Below are 9,721 nucleotides of genomic sequence, written 5' to 3' on the forward strand. Positions count from 1 at the left end.
GCGTGTGTGCAGGTGCGTGTGCATGCATGTGTGTGCTCGCAGGCATGTGTGCAGTGCGTGTGCACATTTGTGTAAGTGCGGGCGTGTGTGCAGTGCGTGTGCATGCATGTGTGTGCTCGCGGGCGTGTGTGCAGTGCGTGTGCATGCATGTGTGTGCTCGCGGGCGTGTGTGCAGTGCACGTGCACATTTGTGTAAGTGCGGGCGTGTGTGCAGTGCGTGTGCATGCGTGTGCTCGCGGGCGTGTGTGCAGTGCGTGTGCATGCGTGTGCTCGCGGGCGTGTGTGCAGGTGTGTGTATGTGCATGTGTGTGTGCACAGGCATGTGTGCTGGTGCGTGTGCACGTGAGCACGTAAGCATCACGGGACCGTGCCTTACTGCTGCCTCTCTCTTACCTTTTCCTGTGAGGTCCCAACGTGAGGTCCTTCTACCACATGACCTTAAATGCCCAGGAGGTGTCACACTGTGTAAAGATTTAGCAATTTATTTGCCCCTCCCCGCCGTGAGCTCTTCTGACTCCTTTTGCCGTAGCCACCACCAGCATCCATACCTCCTTGCCCACGTCTCTGATGGAGAAAGCAAGGCAGGTCAGGGGGCACGCCGTGTGTCACTCTGTGTGTGGAAATTGCCCTTTTTCCTTCCGGGGCAGTAGGTGGGGATCCTGAGTGCCTTTTCCCTCCGTCTTATTAATTTTAGGTATTAGCAAAAAATATCACTAGCCAATTCGGTATGGGCAAAGAGATGTCTGTGTTCTTTTAACTTTTGAATTTTGTGACGTTAAACATTTTGAAAAGAACCCTGTCTATATGAATAACATAAAGCCTTTTCCAGCCATATATGTTGTACATATTTTTCCAAATTTGTCCTTTGTCCTTCAGCTTTGTCTGTGATTTGTTTTCCTCATGGGACATAACTTTTTTTCCCTATTCAGTCCTGTCGCTCTCCTTGATCAGGGTGGTCTCGGCGTGTGGTGGGTGGTTTTAGGGCGAGCCTGGGGGGTGTGGGGAGGGCAGCCCTCAGTGGGCTGGAGGGTGCCTCGGGGCCGACTCGGCCTCCCGGGGGCTTTCTCTGGCGGGGGTGGGGGTGGGGGGGGTCAGGCGTTCATGCCATCGACCTCTTCCTGGAAATGCATTTTGTGGTGGGACGGCTTGGGGTCATCACTTTTGGCTCTTGTCAACCTAAACAGGACATTCTGTGCAGTAACAGAGATGACGCTTTGTTTGTTTGTTGGGAAATCAAAGGTATGCGAGTGTGTGTGTGCGAGCTTGTGTAGGAAATGGGGTAAGACTCACTCAATTAACAGTTAAAAAAAAGAGAGAGAAAAAAAGCCTTGACTATCCTTACAAATCCATTTCCTTTCTGGTCCAGAACAGTGGGGGGCCCCTGCCCCGAGCTCTCGGCTCCCCCTGTGTCATGGGAGAGGCCTCTGGATGGAACGCGGCAAGCATGAGGACGGCAGCACTGGGCAGTCCAAGGAGGACGGGATCTCAGGGGGTCCAGGCCAATGCTCCCCTACCCTGCACCTGGGGGCTCCCCCGAGGCCAGCGAGGATGGGGTCCTTGGGCTGTTTCCAGGGCATTCCATCCAGTTGGTTAGAGATCACATTTGCTTCCCAGCACGATGCCCTGGTGGGGTCACGGCTGATGTCTCTCTTCAGACCCATTTGCAGATGGGGAAGCTGAGGCCTGGTGCGTGGGAGGCCTCTGCGGGACTGGGACCCCTCTCCTGCTCCTGCCTGGTCTTTCCCCGCCATCCCCTGACTGCGGGGAAGGCAGAGACACCGTGCGCGCCACTCGGGCGCCGTCCTTATCACGGCTCCAAGGCTCGCGGCCACAAGACGGGGAAGAAGCTTCCAGCGAAGGGTCGTGATTGCAAGGATCGAATCAGATGATGGGTGCTGGCATGCAGTAGGCGCTCAGTCAGTAATGCTGACAGACGAGAGAGGGTTGGGTTTGTACTATCTCGAGACAGTTTTGCGTCGGTGATGCCCATGAGGCTGTTGGCCTAGAGAGGAAAGGACTGTCTAGCGGCTCCCTAGAGATGGTGGTGCCCCTGCCCCCCAGATGTGTAAGGGTTCAGGGAGCCGTCAGACAGCCAGACTCCCAGGGATGCCCCGGCTGGGGGCCTACTCACACGTCCCCACCACTGACCTGGGGGATGATGCTGGCGTCTGGGCCCAGGGTCGCTGGACTCCTGGGGACCAGGTGCCTCGGAGCAGAACCCTGGCCCGGTCTTTCTCCAGCTGGAGCCCCTGTGTCCATGTCTGTAAGGTGGGTCTGTCCATCCCACCCCGTTGGTGAGAACCCCCGGGCAGGGTCAGTCTCGGTTAGCCCTGCAAGCCTCATGTGAAGGCAGAGTATTGCACTCTTTTCCATACTGCTTGCCTGCCACTTCCTGGCCCTCCCAGACCCGGGGACGGGTTAGCCCATGCTCCTGAAAGCAGCTCCCGAGCCTGGGTGCGGATTCCTGAAGTGAGGAGGCGCGTGCTCTGGATTGCCCGCCGGCCTGCCTCGGCTAGCATGGACTGGCTCCAATACGTGGGTGCCAGGGCCCAGACTTGCCACCGATGGGGCGTGGGGGGCTCGGCCCTCCTCCTCGGCCCATGCTGCTGCCGTGGGGCCACGTGGGCTCCTGTCAGGTTGGGGGGCCTGGCGCTTCTGGAGGCGAGGGATCACCTAGGCAGGCGGTGGGAGGGTGACGGCGGGAGCAGGGGTGTTCCCAGACAGGGGAGAGTCAGGCAGAGCTGACCCCGGAGCTAGGAGTCCTGACCCCCAGCTGGTGCCGGACGCTGAGTGAGGGGCCCCCAAACACATGTGGGGCTGTGCAGGGTGGGGGACAGGACCCCGGCCCGTCTCCGAAGCTGCCAGGCGCTTGGAGTATTTGATTTCCTCCCCACCACTCCCCTCTCGGAATCCAATTAATCAATAGAAGAAATCTCTCGTGTGGTACCTCTCTGAGCCCCGCAGGCTCCTACAAGATTGATTAACACAAACATCAATTTCTCGGGCTGCACGCCTCCGAAAACACGGCCCTTTTTCAGATTGAATTGCTACTGTGTGCCCGGTGTAAATAAAGGAGGGGGGAACGTGGAAGATTTGTTGCTGTGTACGGCAGCTGTTGTTCCCCACTCGGCTGGTGCTGGAGGGAGAGGGTGGGCAGGGGGGCGGGAGAGGCGGGCGGGCGGGCAGGCAGAGGAGGTCAGGGAGAGGAGAAAACCAGAGGGATGGAGGGAGGTGGTGGGGTCGCTGGGCTCGGGGAGGGAGGTGCTAATTGGTTCTTCTTCTCTCTGGCAGTCGGGGAGGGGGGATGGCAGGCCGGGGTGGGCGCCGTGGGCCTGGTAGTGGCAGCCGGGAGGGTGGCCTGGCCCCTCCGTCCTTCCAGCCGGTGCAAAGGGAGGCCAGGAGGGCCAGAGCCCAGAGCAGGGAGCTGGGAAGCTCAGCCCGGGGAGCTGCTCCACACGGTCACACCCCTTTGCTGGATCCACGACCCTGCGACCCTGCGTTTGGTGGCCTCCCAGGCGTGTCCCCGTGTGCCGGTCCTCTCCCTTCCCAGCCCGGGCCCTCTGTCCCGCATGAACGCGCTCGGCCCCCAAGGGGACTGCGGGTCTCTGCTCCTCGGTCCCTTGCAGCCGGGGCGCCACGCGACCCCTATGTGTGAGAGCCGTAAACACAATTAAACATTTTCTAGGAGCCGCATTAAAGAAAGAAAAACCGGTGAAATTAGCTTCAAGAATATATTTTAGGTAACCAAAGTACTCTGTGTAAGATCATCTCAACGTGCCTTGAGAAAACAAGGATTCATGGGGTTTTTTGTTTTCGGGCTGGTCTTTGCGATCAGGAGTGTGTTTCATACACGTGCTGTCTCCGTTTGGGCCACGTTCTCCGTGGCCAGCGTGGCAAGGAGGCCGTGCTGGATGGGTGGCTCTGGACCTGCCTTGGCATTGGCCTCGGCCTTCCGAGTGTGGGTGCCCCGTTTAGTCCAGGCGACAGCCCGGTCAGGGAGCTAGTGGGGTCCTCCCCTGACAGGTGAGGGGCCCCGGCACTGCTGCGGAGGGAAGGGAGGAGGTTGGTGTGAAGAGAGAGCCACGTGCTCAGGGCCACAGTCCCAGCTCCGTCACCTCCGCCGCACTCCCCACTTGCAGGGGCTCTGGGGCAGCTCAGGGGCTGGGAGCAGAGGCAGGGGCCAGTTGCCGGGATTATGATTACCGCCGGTGGTCATTAGGGTGCGGTCCCCTTCCCGTTGGCATCTAGCAGTGGTGGCTCAGCTGGGGCAGGACCGTCACCCCCTTCACCGGCTCACGTCGGGTGGCCTTTGGCCTCAGAGCTGCCGAGTATGTGGCCGGGTCCTGGGAAAGCAGGGGGATGTGAGTGTGGCCTGCTCTGTCCCGTCCTTGCAGTGGGAGGGCGTGGGGACCCTGAAGCTGCCTGTCAGTCCAACTGGACACTGTCTAAACAGCAAGAGCCCCCCCACCCCCACCCCAAGGCAAAGCCTACAGTTCCGGCCTGCCCTCTGCCCTGGGGGGTGGGGGTGGGGGGATGGGACGGTGGTTTTGCGGGAGCAGCAGGTACCTGGGCCATTGTCCCTGACCTGGCCCCCCCCCTTGCTGCGAGCCCTCTGTAGCTCCCCAGTGCCCTCAGACCCCGCGGGGTGACACCCGGCTCCGCCTCACCTCTGGACCTCTGCCAAGGCTGCTCCTTCTTCCTTCACAAGGCCGATGTCTGCTGTCCCCTTAGGACCTGGCTGCCTGTTATTCTGGCAAACGTGCCCTGTGGGCTTGTGAGTGTGGGCACTGGGATGCCCGGACGGGACCCTCAGCTGGGAGCTCCTGAAGGTTGAGTGGATGTCACCTGGGGGAGGAGACCAGGCACAGAAACTTGCGGGTGAGAGGCAGGGGGGCTGGGGCTGCTGGCTGGCTGTGAGCGGGGGGCTGAAGGCCCAGGCGGGTGGGTGCCCGCGGCTGCTGGGCCCTGGGCCAGGGGGGCTAAGGAAGCAGAAGGATGGGTTGGGGTCACTTGGAGCAAAGGGCTGGACCGTGTGGATCAAGTCAAGGAGGCTGGTGCCTCGTCTATGCTTTGGAGAATTGCCCTCATTTTTGGCTGTGGCATCACCCCAGAAACTCCCGGGGAAGGCAGGCCCGTGGAGCCAGCACGCCGCCCCCCACCCCCGCCATCTCCCCCGGCCTGCACCTTCTCGAAGTCCCGGTCTGCTCCTGACGGAAGAGAAGGGCCAGGGGTCAGGAATGTTCCAGCCCTCAGCTACCCTTTCCTGGGGGCCTTGGCGACTTCTGCCGCCCCGTTTCCCATTACAGCCCGAGGTCGGTTGGTTCGTGAGGGTCCAGGTGGAGAGCCCAGGGCCCGCGGCGAATGCACTCTGCTCTCAGCAGCGGGGTTTTGGGGGGGCTTCCTGGAATCGGGGGGCCGAGGGCCCCGGGACCTGCAGGCGCAATGACACGTTCTGGCCTAAGAGGCTGAGGTGCCGCCGCGTGGGCTCCGCCGGCCGGCCTCACCCTCCCAAACCCGCCGGCCTCCCTCTGCCCTGCCCACCCGCGTGCGTCGCTGGGCCTTCCTCCTTCCTGGAGGCCCCGAGCCTCCTGCCCGGGCAGCCCTGGCACATCCCCAGCGCCCCAGCGGGGACAGGTGTCTGCCCCGGTTCTGGGCCTGCCTCCCTGACTCTCTCTGACCCTGGCTACCCCTGGGGGATGGGAATGGGGGGGGGCTGAGACAAGGAATTATTCTGTCATGACGGCTCTGTGTCCAATGAGCTGAATTAGTGTTTTTATATTAAAAATATATTTTTTAAAAAATTAAGGTTGACTTATATACAGTCAAGTGCGTAAATTGTAAGTATCCAGGTCCGTGAGATTTTACAGACTCTTCCTGTATAATTTTCTAAATGTAACAGATCACAGGCGTTAGAAGAGTCTATCTGAATCACGTCTCTGTGCCGGGGACGGGACGGGGCGGGGGGCAGGAGATAGTGCCCCAGCCCAGCCTCCTCGGCTGGGAGCTTGGTTCTTACCCCCTTCCAGCGTCCTTACCCCGAGTTACTCTCTGGGTCCGCGGGTGAGCGAACGGGCTCAGGGGAGGCAGAGGCTCAGGTGCGGGACCCCAAGCCGGGCGCAGACCCGGGTCTCTGGACTCAACCCGGTGCGCTCTGCACAGACACGCACTGTCTCGGGGCCCTTCCCCAAGGAGCACCCCGGGGACCGAGGCCGCCAGCTGCTGGGGCCAGAGCACGCAGAGCGCTATCAGCCCGCACGCACACGTTTGTTCTTCCATTCGGCCGTTTGGCAAACGCCCAAAGCCTGCGGTGGGTGCCACGCACTGCGCCGTGTCCTTTAGATGCCCTGCCCCCTGGTGCGGGGATTAGTGTCCCCATCTTGTAAGCGGGGAAACCGGAGCCCAGAGAGAGGAGAGGCTTGTCCAAGGTCACACACCCAGAGCGTGGTGGAGCGGGGGCCTGAACTCCGGCGGGTCCCCCACGCAAAAGCCTCCAAACCCATTTTCTTCAACTTCCACCCCTCAGTGTCTTGGCCCTGACCAGAAGGCTTTCTGCCGCTCCCCTAGTGACGTCAGGGCTTCTCTGGGAGGGGGCAGCCCCTCTGTAGACGGGTCCTCAACAGGAGCCCCGGGTGCGGCCCGCGGCGGGCACAGGCCTCGCGCGGGGCGGGCTGTGTGGATGCTTCCAGGGGCTCTGGCTGCTGGATCTCGTCTGCGCTCGAGCTCCTCCTGGGCAGGTGGGCTCAGTGGGAGCACAGAGGCCTGGTTTACCCCCAGCCCCTGTTTTATGGAGGGGGAAGCCAGGCCCAGAGAGGGGAAGCACACGGCCCTAAGCCACACAGCAGCGCAGCCGAGCTGGGCCCGGCGCTCCGTAATCACAGCCTGCTTATCACGGCGGCGGGTGGGAGCCAATGGCTCCCTGCTTATGAACTTCGAGTGAGTCAGGCCTGCTGTGGGCTTGGGCGCATGGGCAGGCGGGCGGGTGGCGGGCGGCAGGCGGGCGGCGGGCACTTGAGTTAAGTGTGGCTAATTTGGTCTAAGAACACGGACGCCACTGGCAATTTCTGCATCTCGGAGAAAACAGGGGACAGTATGAGGCCTGTTCTAGATGCAGCAAGAAGGTGGGGCTGGGGGGCGGAATGCTGCTCAAGAGGTCTGGTGTTGGGGCGACAAAGGCCTCCCCCAGCCACTTTCCCTGCCAGGGCGGGGCACCGGCAGCTGGTGGAAAAGGAAGCTCTTCCTTCAGTGGTCGGGGTGAAGGCAGAGCCGAGGACTGTGCTGCCAGTGGCCTCGGGAGCTGCCCCTGGGTCCCCCTGAGCTCACCATGGTGGGTCCCGCGTGCTCTCTGTCTCCACGTCTTGCTCACCCTCCTCCTGTGGGGACGGAGAGGAGGGCCCAGGGCGAGCGTAATGTGATCTGCCTGGCAGGGACCCCATGCACCATGGGGGGCACCCCCATGCCCGGCCTGGGAAGAGCCGGCCCCCAGGGTGGGTGTCCCAGCCAGCTGTGGGGCGAAGCTGCCGGCTCCGGACTTGGCATTTCTCCTCACAGACATCCATGTCCTTGGTTCAGAAACACTAACACCCACCTGGTTTCTAGACTGAAGGAAAGAAATAGGGGATTGGTGGGCGGGCGATATCCGTCGTGGCTCCCTGCTTCATTCTTTCCTGCTACAATACTCCCCGAGCACTCAGGGGGCCTCTGTGAGTCCCTGGCCCTGCAGCTTCTGCTCTGACATGGGACCCCACGGGCCCAGTGACCACGGGGAACATGGGAAAGGAGCCATAATACTCTCCACTTGAGAGGAATGTTGCAGACTCAGGAGGTCCCCAAGGCAGCGCTGGCCCACGGCCCCCCCGCCCCCCCAGCTCCCGGTGAGGGCTTCTTGACGGCTGTTGTCATGTGCACTTGGACCGGTGCACACGGAGCACAGAGGTGAAGGACCCTCATCTTGGATCATGGGGTAAATAGACCTTGGGGGCCACCGCTGCCAGAGGGTCAGGAAGGCTGAGGCCCTGCTGCTGGGACACCCGCGTGGCCGGTGAGCCCTGACTCACTCTCTCCTTTGAATAGTTCTTTGGGACTGGCCTGGGGCCGAGTGTCGTCTCTCCCAGGACACCGGACACGGAGTCCCAGAGTCCCCGCCAGAACTCTCCCGTGTCAGCGATCTCCAATCCCTGACTGCCCCAGCTGCCCAGGGCCATGCAGCGAGTGTAGGGGAGAAATCAGAGCATGGCGAATGACAAAAAGTTTCGAATTGACTGAAAAACTAAAATACAGCATATCAACTTTGTGTGATGCGGCTAAAACAATGTTTAAGGGAAAATTATAGCTTAAATTTATTTGTGGAAAATTTATATGTAGGAAATTTATAAAGGAGAATTTATAGTTAAATACATTGAAAAAGAAAATCACAACACCAAAAAAATGAACAATTTGATTAAAAAATGGGCAGAGGACCTGGAGAGACAAAAAGACATACAGATGCCCAACATCACTGATCATCAGAGAAATGCAAATCAAAACCACAACGAGATACCACCTCACACTTGTTAGAATGACTAAAATCAAAAACACAATAAATAACAAGTGTTGACGAGGATATGGAAAAAAAGAAATCCTCGTGCCCTTGGTGAAAATGCAAACTGGTGTAGCCAATGTGGAAGACAGTATGGAAATTCCTCAAAAAGTTAAAAATAGAACTACTCTATGATCCAGTAATTCCAGTATATTGGGTGTATACTCAGGGAAAACACTAACTTGAAAAGATATCTGCACCCTATGTTTATTGCAGCATTATTTACAATAGCCAAGATATGGAAGCAACTTGAGTGTCCATCGATAGATGAATGGATAAAGAAGAGGTGATATATGCCATTTGGGACCACATGGATGGATTTAGAGGGTATAATGCTAAGTGAAATAAGTCAGATTGAGAAAGACAAATACCATATGATTCTAATCATAAGTGGAATCTAAAAAAAAAAAAATGAATGAACAAAAAGCAGAATGAGAAATATAAATACTGGGATGCCTGGGTAGCTCAGTCGTTAAGCATCTGCCTTCAGCTCAGGTCATGGTCCCAGGGTCCTGGGATCGAGCCCCGCATCGGGCTCCCTGCTCCACGGGAGGCCTGCTTCTCTCTCTCCCACTCCCCCGCTTGTGTTCCCTCTCTCACTGTCTCTCTTTAAAGCTCTGTCAAGCTTTGTGCAGTGGCAGTATTGTAGCCAATGAGGTTTATCCAAGGCGCGATTATTGCTAATTAAAGCTCTGTCAAATAAATAAATAAAATCTTAAAAAAAAAAGAAGTATAAATACCAAGAATGAACTGATGGTTGCCAGAGGGGAGAGGGGTGGGGGATGGGCAAAATGGGGAAGGGGAGAGGGAGAGACAGGCTTCTAGTTAGGGAATAAGTAAGTCATAGGAACAGGAATCAGAGCATAAGGAGTACAGTCAATGATACTGTAACAGTGATGTAATGGGACAGATGGACAGACGGACCTGTGGTGAAGTTAGTATAATTTGTAGACTTGTCCAATCACTAAGTTGTACACCTAACACTAATTTAACGCTGTGCATCAAATATACTCAAGAAAAGAAAAGCAAAAGAAAATCAATGATCTAAACCCCACCTTAAGGAACTAGAAAAATAAGCAAATTAATTTCAAAGCAAACAGAAGGAAGGAAAGAGTAATGAGCAGACATCAATGAGATAGGAAAGAA

At 57.9% G+C, this 9,721-nt stretch overlaps 1 non-coding gene across 1 annotated transcript; it reads left to right on the plus strand.

Annotated features, from left to right (window-relative positions):
* The first annotated feature begins 9,198 nt into the window (after window positions 1-9,198).
* Window positions 9,199-9,334, plus strand: LOC116641450. The gene has a single exon (XR_004301170.1). It is a non-coding gene; the product is annotated as a U4 spliceosomal RNA (small nuclear RNA).
* Window positions 9,335-9,721: the final 387 nt, after the last annotated feature.

The sequence above is a fragment of the Phoca vitulina genome, unplaced genomic scaffold (genome assembly GCF_004348235.1).
Source record: "Phoca vitulina isolate PV1807 unplaced genomic scaffold, GSC_HSeal_1.0 scaffold21, whole genome shotgun sequence".
Lineage (NCBI taxonomy): Eukaryota > Metazoa > Chordata > Mammalia > Carnivora > Phocidae > Phoca > Phoca vitulina.